This window comes from Geotrypetes seraphini, chromosome 16, assembly GCF_902459505.1.
Source record: "Geotrypetes seraphini chromosome 16, aGeoSer1.1, whole genome shotgun sequence".
NCBI classification, from domain to species: Eukaryota; Metazoa; Chordata; class Amphibia; order Gymnophiona; family Dermophiidae; genus Geotrypetes; species Geotrypetes seraphini.
This window is the reverse complement of record NC_047099.1, coordinates 43720932-43740871: the sequence shown is the minus strand read 5'-3', so window position 1 is coordinate 43740871 and position 19940 is coordinate 43720932. Positions and strand designations below refer to the sequence as shown.

Sequence of the window (19940 nt, the reverse complement as noted above, 5' to 3'; positions counted from 1 at the left end):
GAACGTTCCAGACTGGATGCTCCTTAGAGGATAGCACTTAGCAATGATTCCTGCATCTACACTGGTACATCTGATCTGTTCCACAATCCGTTTGTTCTTTTGCTGCTTCATTTCCTTCGTGAAACCTTTTGGTACTACCGTGTTGCCCCGAAAATAAGCCCTAGCATGACTTTTAAAGGTGCTCCTAATATAATCCCTAACCCAAAAATAGTTAAGATCAACCCCCGAAGCCCCTCCCAAATGCCCTGACACTCCCCCGACTCCATCCCTGACACTAGTGCTGCCCAATTCACTGGCAGCAGCGCTCTCCCCCCCCCCCCACCATGTGCAGCATCTTTCCTCCCCTCTCACCCACCCCCTGGAGCAGCATCTTTCTATCCCTCCCTCCCATCCCCCTGTGCAGCAGAACCTCACCGAACCTCCCACCCATCCACTTGTGCAGCATCTTTCTATCCCTCCCTCCCATCCCCCCATGCAGCATAACCCCACCAACCCTCTCACCCATCACCTTGTGCAGCATCTTTCTATCCCTCTCTCCATTCCCCTGTCATCAGTGACGCGGCAGAAGGAAAGCCCCAGTAGGGAAGGCTGCAAAGCAGCCTATTCAGAGTGCTGCTGCTGCTGCTGTTTTTGGAAGTATGTCAGTCTCACGGTGGGAGGGTTGGCAGGGTTCTGCTATACAGGGGACCGCCCCCCCTCACCCCCCTAGTGATCCCCCTCCCCCCCACTGTCATACTAACTACTCCTTCACTTTACTTTTCTTGAATGTAAGCAATTATGTTTTCTTGCAGTGCATAATGATCCACTAAGAACATAAGATGTGCCTTGCTGGGTCAGTTGAGACTAAAGGTCCAAAGAGCCCTCCAATAGTGGCCAGTCCAGGTCACTAGAAATATCTAGCAAAGTATATCCATTCTGTGCAGCTCCTCCAGGAGCTTGTCAGAACCCTTTTGCAAACCCAGTTGTGTTAGATGACCTAGTCACAGATTCCGTAACTTAATTTTTTGCTGAATGAAATGGTTTTCTCTGAATTTGTTTTAAATCTGCCACCAGTTTGTTTCATGGAGTGTCCCGTAGTCCAAGTAGCATTCTTGCCTCCTCTTCTCCTCATCTGAAGAGCCCTTTCTGCATAGGGGAGCTATTCCCTCCTCTGTACCTTTCCTAGTTCCTCTGTTTTGGGGATGGTGCATCAGAATCGCACACAGTCCAGAGTTTGAAAATCACTTTGTTCTGTGCCATGGTTAAAGAATAAAAGAAGCAAAATCCATCTACCTATATAATATACATACATAGGCTCCAAATAATGGTGTCTGTCTGGGACTGTGCTGGAATGACACGGTGACGGAATTCATCACCGTTCCCGTCCCCACGGATAACCGCAGGAAACCATTCTGAATATCGACACTAGAATGTATTAAGCCCTTTGTGCTCCTTCGGTCATAACAGAAAGCTTTTCTTCATGGGAGCCTTGCAAAGCGCTGCCGCATCTCCCCACATCTGTTGCATGCTGGCTATGAAAGAAGACTCTGGGCCCAAATCCACGATTAGCTCTGTGGGATGTGGTATCACTCACAGAAACATGACCGCAGATACGGACTGCAAGATCCATTTATCTTGATTGTTTTCAGCGCACCACAGAGCTTGTCCCAGCCTCAGGCTCCCTCACAATTACGGATCTCAAGATTGAGGCTCTTTTGAATTTTGAGAGGCTGTTCCAGTGAAGTAAGAAACACTGCAAAGAGGAGTTGTATTTACAAAAGGGAAGGGGATTTTTTTTGTACTTTTACAACCACATTTCAAGCATTTTCCCGATCTGTCCTAGTGGTAGATTAAGTGATTTTCTCAGGGTTTGAACCCACAACCTCAGAATGCTGAGGCTGTAGCTCTAACCACTACACCACACCCATGAGTGCTTTCTGGGATAATTTCCCCAAAGAGGCCAAAGATAGTCTGTGGCTAGTGATCCCCCCATTGTCATCCTAACCACTCCCCCTCCTCTCCGCTAGCAGAAAGTGCTTAGCTTTCACATTTTAACTCCCAGAGCCCCGTGGCCATATGGTGACATATTACACCTTATCTCACACCCTGGCAGGTCTCACTGCTGTTCAACATTAAGTCCTCTCCTGGCAGGAAAACAAAAGTTCTCAAAATTCAACTCGGATTCAATTCAACATTCTGATGGAATCACTAAGGAGTCATTTATCATATTCATGTTGGACTGCGTGTTATAATTAAACTCAGGCTCTATCACCAGGGAAGAAATGGCCCGAGGGTGTAATGTATCTTTCAAAATAATGTACCTTATAGGTTCCTCTAGGAAGGTCTCCTCTACTGCACAAGGGATGTCTCTCAAAAGTGACGTTTCAAGTGTTAGTCAAGCAGTAATCTCTGGGATGAGGCAGATAATGTCACAGTGTCCTGCTGGAGGCAGCTGAGGTCCAGGGTGAAGCTTCAGTATAGTACTAGAGTTGAAAACCCAGGATTGACTTGCTTGTTTGTCATAATCTGGTGTCAAGTGCCAATTTTTCTCTCAGGTCATTGACCTGGAAACTTTTTGAACTTGATTTCTTTTCCTCATCAGTGGAAGGTGGAACATCCTCTTCTGCTGATGGCGGTCTTACTCATCTTCTGTTGCAACATTAGCAGGAAACGTAATCACCCAACCAAAGGTTTAACCAGCATTTGACTTGCTGTGTTGTAGGCCCTGTCTGTTCAGGGAGAGACATCCATGGAGAAAAGTTTCCCTTCTGAAGAAAGTGGTCACCCTAGCAGTCAAGCTGCTTCTTGCAGGATAAGAGTCAAAACGGAGTGTCAGATAAGTCCAAGTGATTCCCACTGAGTACTCAAGGTAGTTTCCCAGTTTGGTAAAATTTCCCCCTAACCTGAGAGCTGCCACTTGAGCTTTGTAGGATCCCCTAGGAAACACAGAATAGGTTAGTGTGTGAATGTTTCTGAAAGTTTATTAAGTACAGGCCTGAAATCCAGGGGCTACTTGCTCACAAAGCCACTTTCAGCCACTTTTTCTGTGTGTGATTCCTCTGTATAAAGCGCACAAGCTTTATTTGGATCAGGGTATGTGAAGGAGGGACCAGCAGCATAGCAAGGGAGGGAGATGGCCAGCATTGCTGCGCTATGCGCCCCCTATTTTTTCCTGCCACTTGAGCGCCTCCCCCCCCCCTGCTTGTGCTGGCCCCTCGGCACCCTTCAGACCACGTCCTGGTTCCATGACCAGGAAGTGATGTGGGAAGGGAGCCGATGCTCCTATTAGTGAGCATTTCAAGGGGTATGTGGGGTGGAGAAGAGAGGAGCCGGCACCCGGAATTGGCCGCCCCTCCTCCTCAAAATGAGGCCCCAAATCCACTACAGCTTGTCACCGACTGCTGGAGGTAGAATTGCCAGCAAAGGTACTATGGACCTAATGTCTTATTAAAAAGGATCAAGATTTTGCAAATGAAATTGAATGCTCCCCCACGTTCGTCCCTTTTGAATGAACCCTAACAGCAGGTGCAGGCACAGTATAATAAGGAGTTATTAAAGCCCCTCCATCCACAGGACTTAATGGCACAAGCATAGATTTGAAGAAGGGAGGAGATGTGAGAGTTGAACTGGAGAGGAAGAGGGCCGAGGGGAAGGTGGAGATGGACAGGAGATGAGCTGGTGGGCAGATGGTGCTTTATTCTCAATCTTTAGCAAGGAAATCCGGCAGGAAGAGCCGTTTCCTCGCTCCCACCCCCTCCTTTTCCTCTCAAGCGTAAATCCAGAGGCAGGTCTTAGGGATTGCTTCTGCAGATGTGGTGCGAGACTGGGAAAAAGCACTTTGTCCCCTTTACTGAATTCTGAGGTAACTTCCTGTTCCTGCCCACCGTTGCAAGGTATCTTCCCTCATAATGAACAGAAAAGGATTACTGTCAAGTGGCACTTTCTTCTGGTTTTCTAGATGCATTTGGTGTACCAAAGAGATGATGATGTATGATTTTGTAACTCTCGCTCTTTCTAAGGCTCAAGCCCTAATTTACTGGAGGCACAAGCAAGTGAGGGGTGAAGGAGGAATGTGTGAGATGGAACGGTGGGGGGAAAAGGCAATAGAAGGTGTGGAGAGGGGCTAGGGGACATGAAAAGGAAGGGTGTGGGAAGAGAATGGGCAAGGGGCAGTGAAAGGTTCATTCAGCTTGCCCCCTCCTTCTCCCAATTATCTCTGTTTACAGATGCCAAAGAAGCAGAGGTAGGTAAGATGCCTTTTTGGTGGGCTGGGAGTGAAATTAAAATAATTAGTCAAGAGAAGCTGCAGACAGTGGCCCAGGCTGAGCCTCTCGTTGCACATGGGCACCGCCAGACTTAGCCAGACCCTGATGTTGAGTCTAGTGGCCTACAGCTTTCTCTCACAGGTCTTCGTTTTCCATTCTAATGCAAAAAGGCAAAAGATTTATACCTGTGTATAAAGGGTCAGTACAAGAGGATTGTATTTATTTATTTAGTATTTCCATTTCTAGACTGCAAATATCTTTCAGTTCATTGCGGTGATCAAAGAAACTGTAAAACCACAGCGATTTACAAAATTTACAGAAAACAATTTGTATAAAATAGCAAAAATTTTCAGTTATAAAATAAATTACCGGATTTTCAATGAAGATGCTGACGATAGCAGTTCATGAAATTCAATATCCCAACCTGTAGCCTGAAAAGAGATCGATCGATGCAAAAAACGTCTTGTAAATATTTCCTCTTACCATAAAGGGCAATTTGTAGTAAAGAAACTAAATTGGGCCATTAAGTATCCCGGAATTTGTCCCTGAAGAGCTTTATAACAGAAAATTCCAAACTTAAACTTAACCCTTGCCTCAAAAGGAAGCCAGTGAAGATCTCTATAATATTGTGAAACGTGGCTTAAGTTTCAAGTTTATTAAAACAAAATTTATACCGCTTAATCAAATTTCTAGGCGGTGTACAATGTAAAAATGACATAAAAACAAATTAAAATTAGAAGTACTAGACAAAATCAGGATAAGTTAACAAAACACATAGACTAACTTCACACAGTTGGGGAAGAGCAAGAGGAAAAGAGCACAGTAAAAGGGTAAAAAGCTATAAAGCTTGTTTTGGTCCTTAAAAGCATACTGGAACAAGAATGTTTTTAATTTGGATTTAAGTGGATTTAATATGGTTTCGATGCGTAAATGATTAGGTAGCGAATTCCAAACAGAAGGTGCAGTAACGGCAAAATGATTGGACCTCAACGTGTTGATTGGTTTTAGAGATTCTGTGACATTGAACGAAGCGATTTAGAAGGACTGTAGGAAATGAAGAGTCCAGTTTCTTCCGATTGAAGATCAGGCCAACAGCAGCATTCTGGATTCTTAGAGCCTATGTGGTTTACATTCAGGTACTCAAGTATTGGGCTCGCAAGGGCTGGGCTTGAACCTACAACCTCTAGGCCACTCCGCTACTCAACAACCTAAGCGCATCCTTAGCTCTGCAACCCTCTTCTCCCAACATATTGATAAATATTTGAAAACCAAAAGTGCAAGCTGATTCTTACTTGAGTTGATATGGGATATTTTTGTGAGCATACCTTCCGTGCTCTCTTGTTGAAGGCTCATCTCTGCAGCACCAGTTCCCCAAATGTGTCTCCGTCCGTGACCACCATAGCTTTGTCCCTTTCTTGACATAATTCATGGATGTGAAACCAAGCTTGTAAATTCCAAGCTATAGTGACCAGTTTAAGCTTCTGTGCTCATATTATTTAAATTACCAGCTGCTATTAGTTCTGCTTTCTTCGTCTTCCCAAGTTTAAAAGATATCATGAACGTACATTGTCCTAGCAGGCTGCTCTCTGGGATAAATATTTTAAGCAACTATTCTCTGCATCTATTTCATATTTGGATTTCAGAAGGCAATTAAAGAGCTACTTATTCTCTAGATTTCTGGGTAATTGATTTATGTTTTATTTGTGATTTATGTTAATCTTTTGTTAACCGCATAGATCCTCACGGTTATGCGGTCTTTAAGCTATTTGGGTTTTTGCAGCATTAAAAATATGGTTGTTTACTACTTCCTTTTCTTGATTTTTACATTTGTGAGCAATTTTTTTTTATTGTTTTGAAGATATATGAATTTTGGAGTACTTATTTCTGTTTTTAGATTTTTGGCTATTGTATCATCAATTTTTTGTAAACCACTTAAATACATTGTAATAAACAGTATATAAAGTAATGGATCCAATCCAGTTACTTGCATTGTGATGTTATAGATCTGGAGTAGGCAATTCCGGTCCTCGAGAGCCACAGGCAGGTCGGGTTTTTAGGATAGCCACAATAAATATGCATGAGATAGATTTGCATCTCAAGGAGGCAGTACATGCAAATCCATCTCATACATATTCATTGTGGAGATCTTGAAAACCTGACCTGGCTCCGGCTCTCCAGGACCGGAATTGCCGACCCCTGTTATAGATAGGTTGAAAATCTGATTTCCACATCATGTACTGTGATATCACACTTGTGAATTAACATGATTTTTCTTCGGATATGATGCAAAAATTCCTGTGGTATCTCTATCATGTCATAGGGGTGGAATGGTATTGTGACCCCCCCAAGGGCAGTGAAGCTTGACTTGTTCCTGCTGCCATTTGATTAATTCTGCAGCATGCTGAAAGTCTCAGTGCAGTCTGCAATCAATCAGAGGTCCTACGGGTTTTTTTTTAGGTTTTAACCATTTTATATCTGGCCGGTAGTTTTGCTAGCTCTTGTGATAGTTTCTTAGTTTCATCATTCTCTTTGTAACAAAATGTTCTGCCTAAGAATATGAACATGTTCATGTGGATGTAATAACCTGGCTTGCGTTTGAGGATGTGGATCTCTTTGCATTTCTGTGCAAGAATAATATACCCATGTTTTAAGAATGCCTATGTGTGTACCTGTATTTGTGGACATTGGCAACTTGCTTCCGTGTGTGCATTTATGGGTTTGCAGATGCCTACGTGGCAATGCACATATGGCTATCTAAAGTGGATGTGTCTGCAGCTGGATTATATTGCTCATTGAATTCAAGTTCAAGGCTAGTTGCATTTGTCCCTGCCCCAAACGGCTTATATCTGAAGAAGTGAAGGGCAAAGTGATTTACAGAAGGAGCATCAGTGGGAGAAGCAGATTCTGAGCCTCCATTTTTCCGGTTCTCAGCCTGGGCCGCTCCTTTGTTCCTCATGCACACATGAATAAAAAGTTGTAAGGAGTTAGCCATGCTGGCAAAAAACACATTTTGTATGCAATTTGATGCAAGGCCAAATCCCAGTTCCCATATGCCTGGATGTGGCCCAGCTCTGTACTCTCTGCATTCCCCTTACTGTCGGTTCTGTCCTCAAAGTACCCTCTGCCCCCTTTAAATCCAGCTCTCTGCTCCCAAGGGCATCTGATCTAGTTCTTTCCCTGACACTTTTCTGGATCAGCCATTGCTGTTTTCATTTCACGCATCCAAGAAAGACACAGAAAGTCTTGTAATTTGTGGCTTCTGAGTGTCCGGCTCGCCCGGCATATCAGAAATTGGGAATTCTCCGTCTCCTATGAGGGAGGTGATAATTTTCCAGCAGGGGGGAGGAAGATTTAGGACTGTCTGGTAACGGGAAACAGATCTCGTGAATGTGTTCAGCAAGTTTCTCAGCAATGCCCAGTGAACTACTAACCCAGATTGCCTTGTTTGGAGCTCACATGTTTATTTAATCAACCTTGTTCCCTGTTTCCAAGCGCCATCCAAAATAAACTAGATTCCAGCTTTTGAACTGCTTTTTGAGAGCATTCTTGTGGGCCTTCAGCAACAAAAGCAAAATCTCTCTTAGCTCAGTTGCTCGCAGAACTTGATGGATGGGTTCGGATGCTAGGAGGGGCTCGTTATGGACTAGATTCATCAAATAGTGCTCATATCTGAGCACTGAGCGCCAGTGGCGTATAGGGGGAGGGGCCATCTTGCTCGGGGCTGCTCCTCTCCGCCCCTTTCCACTCCCCTTCCCCGTACCTTTTTAACTTTGGCGCAAGCAGCTACTAACTTGCTGCTCATGTCGGCTTCGGCGCTCTCTCTGATGTCACTTATGAGACCTGCACCTAGGAAGTGACGTCAGAAAGAGCGCCGAAGCTAACGCTATCAGTGAATGCCCTGACCTTCCCCTAGCCATGCCCACTTGTCAGTTGTCCACTAAATCAGGCCAAGGGTCCCTTTTCCAACAGCTGCATAAAATGAATGCAAATGGGATGGTGTCCGGCTGCATTCAAAATTTTACATGATACTGAGGTGAAACTAATCTATAATTCTTGTATAGTGTCATCACCAAAAAGCTTTTGATGGTTCACAGTCCTAAAACTAAAAAGAATGGAAAATACATACTTTGGAAAGAACAAGGTTCTCGGTTGCTTACAAAAGTAGATATAGCAATCTAGAAAGACATAACCAGTATCCCAGGTTCCATTTCTGACCCACTTAAAACACTGTACCAGTATAACTTCCAACATCTTGAATTTATTCAAAACACCATCAAATTGCCCACCAAGTGTATTCCACCAGGAAACATTTCCTATGCGATTTGCTTGGCGACCATCTTGATCAAACCCATAGCACTAGGGTAAAGAGTCCAGCGAGTTTATTCCAAGCATTCCCTGGTTACAAAGAAAAGAGGGAGAGTCTAAGGAAAAGTTCATGATGGCTTCCCCGGGCATCTGAATTCAAAAAAGGACTGGACTTTAAGGAAGATCATACTCAATAAAGGTAGTGAAAGTTTTTCCCGTTTGGATGCTACTGGATGAAGTGACCTTTTTGTGAGGACTTCTGTCCTGCTCTCCATAGAGACAGGGTTGCTTTTACCTATGGGCAGAAGGAGCAGCCGGCCTCTACATAACCGTTAAATTGTGTCTGGAATGCCAGATGGCCAGTGCACTTCCGTTTTACCATAGAACGGTCTTCATCGTACTAGTGGCTTTTCGATTCATTAGTATGACTCAAATGAGCTTTTATGAATACACAGGACTCCTGATATAGGCATAAAAGCTGAAACATGGACCGTGTTGGGTCTATCCTTGGATTGTATTTGAGTTGGATGTCTAATAACATTATGGTCCATGCTTTTGGCTCATTGGATTGGTTGCTCCTATTTTCCTCTGAACTCTCTGAAATTGTTGGGTTTTTTTTTTTTTTTTTGGGGGGGGGAATGTCAGTCTTCTCCTTTGTTTTTAGTTTCACTTTTAAAACTCCTCCAGTTCCATGGTACTTAACTGCATTGGTAAATTGGACCAGATAAAACACAGTCCTATCTTTCTGTTTGCAAAAATTTGGAATGAACTCCCTTCAGAAGTTAGACTTCTTCCTCACTTGTTGAAAACCTATTTATTCCAGGAATTCCTAACTGATTCTTCTATTTTAAATGAATGATTGTAGAGGATGAGGTTCTACTTGAATACCTTCTTCATGTTCTGTGATTATTTTGTTAACCAAGGGATGAATCAGTGTACAACAAAACCAAGGATTGGATTGGATCTTTGTCCATTCTTACTGATAAATGATGGGTGGCTGTATCTTACTAGGTATTCAATGTTGGTGCCTGCTCATGGCCTGGCACTGAATAACTAGACATCTAATCTAATCTGGGATTTATGAGTCGCACTGTGCCTAAATAGGTTTAAGGTGACTTAAAGTACAATTTAAGGATGCTACAGATTACAATACAGATTAAGAGATGGTACAAATTTTGCATCTGGAAAAAGAGGATGCGTGGCCCCGCCCCAGGCCTGCTTGATTCCGCCTCTCCAACCCCAGCCCCAAGCAAACCTCGTCTCTTTGGGCCAAGTCTGGAGTGCATCTGTGCATGCGCAGAGATGTGACATGATGATGTTGCATAAATGCCTGCGTGTGACATCACCTCATCGCATCCACGCATGCGCAGATGCACTCCAGACTCGACCCTGATCTCAACAGCTTTTCAAAACCTGGACAAAGTGCCGACCTGACAGTCTTCTAAAAAGAGGACATTTCTGGGTAAATCCTGACGTCTGGTAACCTTAGATACAAAACCAGAAGAGAGAAACTAGTATTATTGAAGGAAGAGGTCGCTTATAGTTCAAGGTCACGTAGCTGACGCTCAAGGGTCACTTTCTGCGTTGAATACGGTGTCATAGAGAGATATCTTTAGAATGTGAGGTAGTTCAGTTCAGATCTGATGGTTGTTGGGAGGTTGTTCCACGTCTTTGTGTTGAAAATGCCGCCACTGGCTGACTCTCTACCCCTTTGTATTTTGCACAGTACAGGAAGAAATGTACGGTAATTCTGGTTTTACTTCTCTTGTGATGCATTGCATACAGAGTCTGTCTTCTTGTGGTTTCCACTTCACATTTTGTCTGCATATTTCTGTTTCTTTATTGGGTGAGGGTCTGTCTGTGTTTTGCAAGCGTGACCGAGGTGAAGTATTTTGCGAGCATGTGTAGGAGGGCTTGTTCTGGTTTTCCTGTTCTAGGAGCCTGGCAAAAGAGTTGCAGTGCTGAATTTTCATAGGTAGTGTTTGTGCTGTGATAGCATGGCTGGGTTGTTATACAGGTGCTGAGTGTGGTTAAGTTTCTATGGAAACAGTCTGTCTGTCTTTCCATTCCCCTTCTCTCACTCAAATCATTAGACCTCCTGTGTGGAATAAGTTTGTTGACCTCACAGGTCACCGTCTCCCCAGACCTGCTGTGACTTCGCCCCATCTCCAAGCTGTGCTCACTTCCCACCCCCTCTCCTTCTGCACTCCACACCGATAAGCTTTTCCCAGCTTTCAGGATATGGAGAGAGCAGGGGGCAGGATGCGGGGTCCTTCCTGCAATGACCTCATTTCTCTTCTATACAGTCAAAGTACTTCCCTTCCAACCCTCACCTCTCATTGACGTGGCCGAGAAGTGATTAGTAATGAAAGACTAACTTTCATCCCACTGGTCACTGGGGTGAGACTGAATGGGGAGCTCTGTGGAGTAGTGATAGCGCCTTCCTCTGATTCAATATCAGGGGTGACGAGGCAGAGAAGCTGGCATTACTGTACCTCAACGCATGTCTAGTGACCATCCAGACCCTCCCATTTATCTTTATCACAAGGACAAACTCTCCAACTGAACTGTGCTGTCCCTGGTATGCAAGTGTTGGTGCAGGGAAGCTGACGAGAACAAGCACTGAAGCGCAAATGTTGCCATGAAGTTGCTGATGCAGTGGTGTACCAAGTGGGGGGGGGGGGGAGCGGTCCACCCCAGATGCTGCCCATGAGAGGGTACTCCGAGCAAGGGTTGGCATCATGGTCTGACTCCGGGAACTTCTTCCAGAAGTGGCAGCATTCAGAATTCACTGGTTTGCCAGCATCGGGCCTTCCTGTCTGCTGGGTCCTGCCTTCGCGGAAACAGGAAGTAGGCAGGATTTGCAGATTGGAAGGCCCAATGCTGGCAAGAGCAGCGAGTTCTGAACATTGTGTTGCCGACTGGGGGGTGACAGAGGAAGAAAGGGGAGGAGGAGAGAAATGCTGCACCCAATTGGGGAAAAGGAGGGAGACAGAAGACCAGGAAAGAGAGATGCCAGACCATGGATGGGGAAGGAAGGGAGGGAGGGAAAGGAAGGAAAGGAGATGCCAGACCAGGGAGAAAGGAGGGAGGGAAAAGAAAGAGAGGAGATACTAGAGCACAGAAGGAAAGGGAGATGCCAGGGTATGGGGGGAAGGAGCCTGAGATGTTAGACCATCAGGAAAGAAGGGAGGAGGGAAAGGAAGGAAAGGAGATGCCAGATCATGAAAGGAGAGATGGAAGGAGAACAGAGGAGAGAGATCCCATGGCATAGGGGAAAGGAAGCAGATGCCAGACCATGGGGTGAGTTGAGGTGGGAAGGAGAGGAGAAGAGAGAGATGCCAGAGCAAGGGGGAGGGAGTGGAGATAGAAAGAGAAAAATGGAAGGGACAGAGAAAGGGGGCGGACGCTGAATGGAATGGACAGTGAAGAGAAGATGAGGAAAGCAGAAACCAGAGATGACAAAAGGTAGAAAAAATATTTATTTGTTGTTGCTTTAGAATAAAGTAGTATTGCAGCTGTATTGATAAACATTTATAAATAGAAAATGGAAATAAGGTATTCATTTTACTGGACTAATTTTAATACATTATTTACTAACTTTTGGAGATCAAAATCCCCTTCTTCAGGCAGTGGCATACCAAGAGGTAGGGGGGGGGGTGCATTAAAATGATCAGTCCTGAGTGTCACATAACCTAGGTCTGCTGCTGTGTTGGTGTTTTGAGTCTTTTGTACAACTGTTAATGTGTGTATGTGTGTGTCTAGATGCATTCCTACTCACATTTTTTTATCCTCCTCTACTCCAGTAATGATTCAGGATTGTTTATAGCAAAATAAAACAATACAATGACCTAATTCAGAATATAATTAAAGCCACTATTGTGTGGTTTCTGGCAAATACTCATATATGGCATATGGATGTCGGTGGCAAGGATTCAGGCGTGTAAAGTCAACACGTGACTGCTTTTGAAGTGTGGATCCTGCTTTTTACATGGTGGTGTGTGAATGCCGGTGTCTGGATTCTGGTGCTTATGTGTTAGTGGAGGAAGAGCCCTAAAAGTTAGCGAGAATCTGGGGACCTGGATTGGATTCCCACTGTGGCTGGCAAGTCACTTAAGCCTCCATTGCCCCAGGTACAAAATAAGGACTTGTATATAATATGTAAACCACAGAGAGGCAATATATCAAGTCCCGTACCCTTTATTTTATGTCAGATTGTATTTTTATCAACTTCCTTAGATAAAAAAAGAAGAAGTCAGTCCAGGGGAAGGCTACTAAAATGGTGCATGGTCTTCGTCATAAGGCATATGGGGGCAGGCTTAAAGATCTCAATCTGCATACTTTGTAGGAAAGGTGGGAGAGGGGAGATATGATAGCGACGTTTAAATACCTACATGGTGTAAATTTGCATGAGTCGAGTCTTTCATTTGAAAGGAAACTCTGCAATGAGAGGGCATAGGATGAAGTGAAGAGGTGAGAGGCTCCGGAGTAATCTGAGAAAATACTTTTTTTTACAGAAAGGGAGGTAGATGCGTGGAACAGTATCCCAGAAGAGGTGGTAGAGATAGAGACTGTCTGAATTCAAGAAAGTGTGGGATAGGCACGTGGGATCTCTTAGCGAGATGGATAGGGGTGTCATACATTGCACTGAAACACTTCCTCTTACCTATCCTGCTGTCACTGGTGTAAGTAATGTATTTTCTGGAATGGCTGTGGGATTTAGGCATGTCAGGAGGTGGAGCCTTTAGAGTGGGTGGTCTGGTGACACAATGAGGTGGGGCTGGAGCATTTATTTAAATCTCCCTCTCAAAAATTGGGTCCCTTTAGCAGCTCCACTGGGGTGTGGATTTTGGTGGGCAACAGTATGAGTGCTGGTGGGCAACAGTATGAGTGCTGGTGCGTAGTTTTTGGTGTCCAGGTAGTAGTGAGTAGATACTCTAGTATGAATCCATGTGTGAATGTTCTTATATGTCTGCTACTGTATGGATACTGATGGTTGTATGGATTGTAGTTTCCAAGTGCTGGTGTGTACCATATTAACCCACTTCTTGCCTCACAGTAGGAGATGACACTACAAATATAATTTTCTCCCAACTGTGTGATATGGGAGCCAGGAGGACTAGAGATTGGGGCTGGATTAACTAGGTTTGCCCAGCAAGCTCCAGGTCATCAGGGCAGGCTGTGCCAGTCTTGATTTTGTCCTTGTTGCCTGGAATGTACAGTATATGGGCCCTGTTTCTCTTGGAGATCTGAGAGCTGTTGGCCACCCTCATGCAACGAGCTGGGACGGGAGGGAGATATCGCCAACAGACAGCACAAGCTAAAAAAGAAAAAAACAAAATGGTCCTCCAAAGAGGAACAAAGACTTTCCCTGATTGTTACAGATTTACAAAATACCCAGCTGTGGAGCGGAGAACAAAAGAGAAGGACAACAGTTCAATGAATCTCTTCATTAGTAACAAGCAAAGCGACAGAGCTTAGATACAGCCTTGGGTGAAACCAATCACTCAGCAGGCATGAGACCTTACTGGATCAGACCAATTGTCCATCTTCACAGAGGCCAACCATTCCATCCAGGGTAAGCAGTGGCTTCCCCCATGTCTGTTTTGAAAATGAGCCCCTTAGTGCCTTGCCTCTCTCACATCCACAACCTCCAAGTAGTTGTTCACTACAGGATTGCATGCTAAATGCAGATAAATGTATAACTGCAAACTAATGCCAATTAGCAGAAGTTAACCCCGATTATATATTGATTGCTATTACCAATTAGCACTTAATCTAAGAAGTTAAGTGCTAATCTGTATTCTATGCTAAGTGCAAAAAAATTGAAAGCTTCTATACTGCTACTAATGACTGGGTAGTCAATACCTGAGCTGTAGTAATGGTGTTACTATACATGAGCTATAATTTATGAGCTTCTATAATGATGTTACAATACACGAGCTTCGGTAATGGTGTTACAATACTTGAGCTACAATTTAAGAGCTTTTATAACGGTGTTATGATACCCGAGCTTCATTAATGGTGTTACAATACCTGAGCTATGATATATGAGCTTTAGTACAGAGTAGGGTGTTTCTGTGATGGTTATCCATACTTGAGCTTCAGAAGTGCTTTTGGGCATCCTGATGTGATATGTTCACTTAGTCTTTATGAGTATACACTTCTCCCTCCGTATTCGCTGTGATAGGGGATTAACAGAGCCGCAAATGCAGAAAAAACGCGAATAACTTTTTCATATGTTATTCACTGTTTTCTATTAAAAACCATCTTGAATATGGTGAAACCGCGAATAACATGGTGGGAGACCTGGTCTATTCCTGAAGGAGAGGCAAAACACGGTGAAGAAAGGGCTAGGAATCTGCAATTTTCTCTGTAAACGCTTGGAATCAGCGATTTCTCTATGCAAGCTGATGGGGGGAGGAGCCAGCAAGCTACAAAACCGCAAATCCGGAGGGAGAAGTGTACAGTATTTACACACTATGTTCATCCTATATATGGGGAAGTGGGGAGAGTGTGGCACAGTGGATGGAGCTACAGCCTCAGCACCCTGAGGTTGTGGGTTCAAATCCCTCACTGCTCCTTGTGACCCTGGGCAAGTCACTTAATCCCCCCATTGCCCCAGGGACACTAGATAGAGTTTGAGCCACTGGGACAGATAGGGAAAAATGATAAAGTACCTGATATAAGTGCTATATAAATAAAATAAATAGATCATGTGTATTTTAGATTAGAGAATTTGTCCCCGTCCCTGCAGGAACTCAATTTCCCTGCCCTGTTTTGTCGCTTTCCCTGCCCTGTTCCTGTAAGCTCTGCCTTAACTGCACAAGCCTTGAACACTTCTGATTTAAAGTGTTTGAGGCTTGTACAGACAAGGATGGGAAAATGAGCTCTATTTTAGATTACTATATTTCCCCTATATCTAGAGGGAAGCTGTGTTAGCACACAGTACCTGTGAGAGAGCACAGGAATTTTCTTTTACACATAAGTTGACTCAGCATGAGCAAGCAGCCTGTTACAGGCTGACTCAGCATGCACAAGCTGTCCATATACTTGAGCTATCTCTGTACACACAGGGTGGCTAAGTACAGTATATACAAGCTATCTCACTACATAAGAGCTAACTATGTACACCCTCAGTACATACTGTCTGACTCGGCACACTTGAACTAGCTCAACAAATGATCTTACACTCCCTGAGTACAGAGATGCCAATGGTGAATCATCCAAAGAGTGAGATTTACTACACCAGGGGGTGAGATTGAAGGCCAAAGAGTGAAATTTTTCACAGTAAACCTAAAATGATTTAGGTGTAGCATTGCCTTGCAAATGACTCAAGGTAGCATTAAATGATATTGGCTTTTCTTTGGAGCCTCTGAAAGAATACAGAGAAAGTGGGGAGCAATTTGTGCAAATTTGTTGAACTGAAAATTGTCTTTCATCCAGTAATTAAAAATATGTACATTGGCTTCAGAGCACATGTATTTGCAGTAATGTGCTCTGAAATTTCTTCTTCTCCTCTGCTCTGCTCTCTGGAAAGGTTCACCTTAGGGGTCAGCACCCAAGAAATCGATATAGGGTCTTCATAGACAATATGCTGAAATCTTCCGCCCGATGTGTGGCGGCAGCCAAAAAAGCAAACAAGATGCTAGGAAGTATTAGGAAAGGGATGGTAAATAAGACTAAAAATTTATAATGCCTCTCTAGCACTCTTTGGTGCAACCTCACCTTGAGTATTGCATTCAATTCAGAGCGACCAAGATGATAAAGGGGATGGAACTCCTCCTGTATGAAGAAAGACTAAAAAGGTTAGGGCTCTTCAGCTTGGAAAAAGATGGCTGAGGGGAGATAGGATTGAAGTCTACAAAATCCTGAGTGGAGTAGAACGGGTACAAGTGGATCGATTTTTCACTCCGTCAAAAATTACAAAGACAAGGGGACACTCGATGAAGTTACAGGGAAATACTTTTAAAACCAATTGTAGGAAATTGTTTCACTCAGAGAATAGTTAAGCTCTGGAACGCGTTGCCAGAGGATGTAGTAAGAGCGGTTTTAAGAAATGTTTGGATAAGTTCCTGGAGGAAAAGTCCATAGTCTGTTATTGAAAAAGACATGGGGGAAGCCACTGCTTGCCCTGGATCGGTAGCATGGAACGTTGCTCCTATTTGGGGTTCCGGAATCTTATTCTTGCTCTTCTTTGGGATTCTGTATGGAATTGGCCAGTGGAAACAGGAGGCTAGATGGGCCATTGGTCTTAAGGGGCAGTAGGCACGGAGGTGTGCTCAGATTTTTGCTTCTCTAAGGCTTCCCTCTCATCACTGCACTGGTACTGAAGCAAAGAGTGTGAGAGTGAGCACGCTTTCAAATGAATGGGACACCCTCCTAATAAGTGAGCGAGTATCCATTCGATACTGTCTAGCACTGCCCAGCTACTCTGACTGATCCCTAGTAGACCTCCTACCCCCTCACCCGGCGCTTCTGTCACACGTGCCAACATTTCAGAATAAAAATTGCTCCTCTCTGGAGATGATGAGGGTCCTGGACATATGTGGCCATCTCTAGGAAAAGGGGCCTAAACCCCCCAATATGTTAACAATAGCCAGGTTTCATGTCATGACACCATCATTGGGGTTTGGACTGTTGTACAAATTGTTTGCTCTAAGGGAATGCATTCAAACTGTATTTTTTATTTCTGGTGGTTTTAGTCACCTCCCCCCCCCCCCCCAATAGATGTCACGTATGGTAAAAAGACCCAAAAAGGGGAATGAATTAGCACAACTTTTCAAGGCTTCAAAGCTGGCCATTATCCATTCACATATCTTTGACAGCTGCCACTGTGGTTCCCACTTGTTTTAATTCAAGCTCACATATTAGACATAGTTCATTTTACTTCCAAATCTTCTCTTAAAGCAAATGATTTCTTGGCATCTTCTTCTCCTCCTCCAGCCCTGAGCTATAACAATGATTGTCCATAAACTGAACTCCTGCTTAAGACAGGAAGGAAGAGAGCCTGTCTTTGCTCAGTTGGGGGGAAGGCTTCATTTGGTCTGAAGGATGAGTCTGTTTTTCCAAGAAAAGGTGCCATTTCTTTTTCTGGTCTTCTTTGCTTCTTTTCTTCCAAAAATGCCAGGCAGAGGAAAAGTTAAACGTTAAACTTTCCATCTAGAATTTTCCACGAAGGAAGTGGCCTAATGCCTGTGATTCCTGGGAAGGGCTCTTCCTGGCTCTGAAATCATCCCCATTGCTGGAAATGGAGAAAGTCAGGAGGAGTGGGAGTGGATGGCTATCCATTACTCTTCCACAATGGGGCTCTTCACTGGTAGTTTCTCTCCGTCTGTGTCTGCCCCTGGTCTAGATGTTAGTATCTTTGGAGGACGGCCAGGATCAGCATAACATCATTATAGCATAGCACACCGAATTCCAAATGATATGCATACAACACTACTATGTACAGCAATGGTTCCCAACCCTGTCCTGGAGGACCACCAGCCAGTCAGGTTTTCAGGTTAGCCCTAATAAATATGCATGAGACAGATTTGCATATATGGTGGTGACAGGCATGTAAATCTGTCCTATGCATATTCAATACAGCTATCTTGAAAACCTGACTGGCTGGTGGTCTTCCAGGACAGGGTTGGGAAGCACTGATGTACAGCACCACAGGACCCTGGCTATATCCCACCAAATTCAGAATGTTCCCATAGGCACACCTCAGTATACCGCAGCAAATACAGAATGTTACCCCAAGCAGCCCTTAGGCATGTGGATATATGGCTATCTCACTTCCCACTCCAGTGACACAGGGTCCAAGTACTGGGTCAGCCACTCACAGCTCCTCTGTCTAATCTGCATTTTTGGTGTAACCATCACTGGGTAATGGTTGCATACTCCAGCAAATCTAGGATGTTACCACTTGACATCTGTTCTGCACCAGAACCAGAGCTTTACCATACGAACCCTGTACTGTAACATGTCAGCTCCAAAGCATTACAAGTTATAGTGAACCTACCACAAATTACCACTGGAGTACCCAAATCCAGGTAGTTTTATGAAGCAGTAAACAGGTTTTCCCGTAGAACCAGGAAAAGGGTACTAGTGATCAGATGAAGATAATGAGACTCCATCGCTGGTAAGTAACAAAGCCTCACCCAGGCTTCTATACCCTGTATTGGCCCTTCTCTGTCCTCAGTGAAAAGATAAGGAACACATATGGCAAGTCACCTCCTACCAAAGAAGACCCCCATATCAGCCAGGGGATAGGGTTTGGAATCCTCTGGGGGAGAGAAGGGGGATCACTGAGCAATCTCTAATGGCTAGACTGTGGGTACATGCAATCTCAGTTCTACAGGGAGCCATGGTTTGTAGACTCCATCAGAAGGGTTGGGCTAGATGGAAGGAATGAAGGGCAGGCTCAAGGGACTGTGACACCCCTCTACCCTCACAATCTGTTATATCTCTCCTCTTCCCCCCACACCATCCCTCCACCTGTGATCTGGTATCTTCCTTTCTCTCTCTCTCGTCTCTCCCTCTTGCTGTACCAAGTGAGGCACTGGCTTAGGACACTGATGATAAAGGAAGCCAAATCTCAGTAAGATATCTATTCCTCTAGAACTTTGAAGGTAGACCAGACTAGGATTTTGGCACCCTTTCTAACCGGCGCCCAGGGCCAGGGCCTCACTTGGTCCATAGGCTGAGCTGGCTCTGGAAGGAAGACTTTTATTAAAGAGGTTTCACATCTCCCAGGCACATCAAAGGCCCAAAGCCTCCCATCTGCCCAAATGGACAGAGGTCTGACAATTATTTCCTGTTCCATTTCAACTTAACCGGAACAAGTCTTATATCTCCCATCTAGATTAAACATAAGAACATAAGCAATGCCTCCGCTAGGTCAGACCTGAGGTCCATCGTGCCCAGCTGTCCGCTCACGCGGTGGCCCAACAGGTCCAGGACCTGTGCAGTAATCTGCTATCTATACCCCTCTATCCCCTTTTCCAGCAGGAAATTGTCCAATCCTTTCTTGAACCCCAGTACCGTACTTTGCCCTATTACGCCCTCTGGAAGTGCATTCCAGGTGTCCACCACACATTGGTTAAAGAAGAACTTCCTAGCATTCGTTTTGAATCTGTCCCCTTTCAACTTTTCTGAATGCCCTCTTGTTCTTTTATTTTTTGAAAGTTTGAAGAATCTGTCCCTCTCTAATCTCTCTATGCCCTTCATGATCTTGTATGTCTCTATCATATCCCCTCTAAGTCTCCTCTTCTCCAGGGAAAAGAGACCCAGTTTCTCCAATCTCTCAGCGTATGAAAGGTTTTCCATCCCCTTTATCAGACGCGTCGCTCTCCTCTGAACCCTCTCGAGTAATGCCATGTCCTTCTTAAGGTACGGCGACCA

At 44.4% G+C, this 19940-nt stretch overlaps 1 long non-coding RNA gene across 1 annotated transcript in view; it reads right to left on the bottom strand.

Moving 5' to 3' along the window:
- Positions 1 to 8482: 8482 nt before the first annotated feature.
- Positions 8483 to 19940, bottom strand: part of LOC117350230 — a 74642-nt gene continuing 63184 nt past the window's right edge. The window contains exon 4 of the long non-coding RNA XR_004537259.1: positions 8483 to 8639. This is a non-coding gene — a long non-coding RNA (uncharacterized LOC117350230). The remainder of the gene's footprint in view (positions 8640 to 19940) is intronic.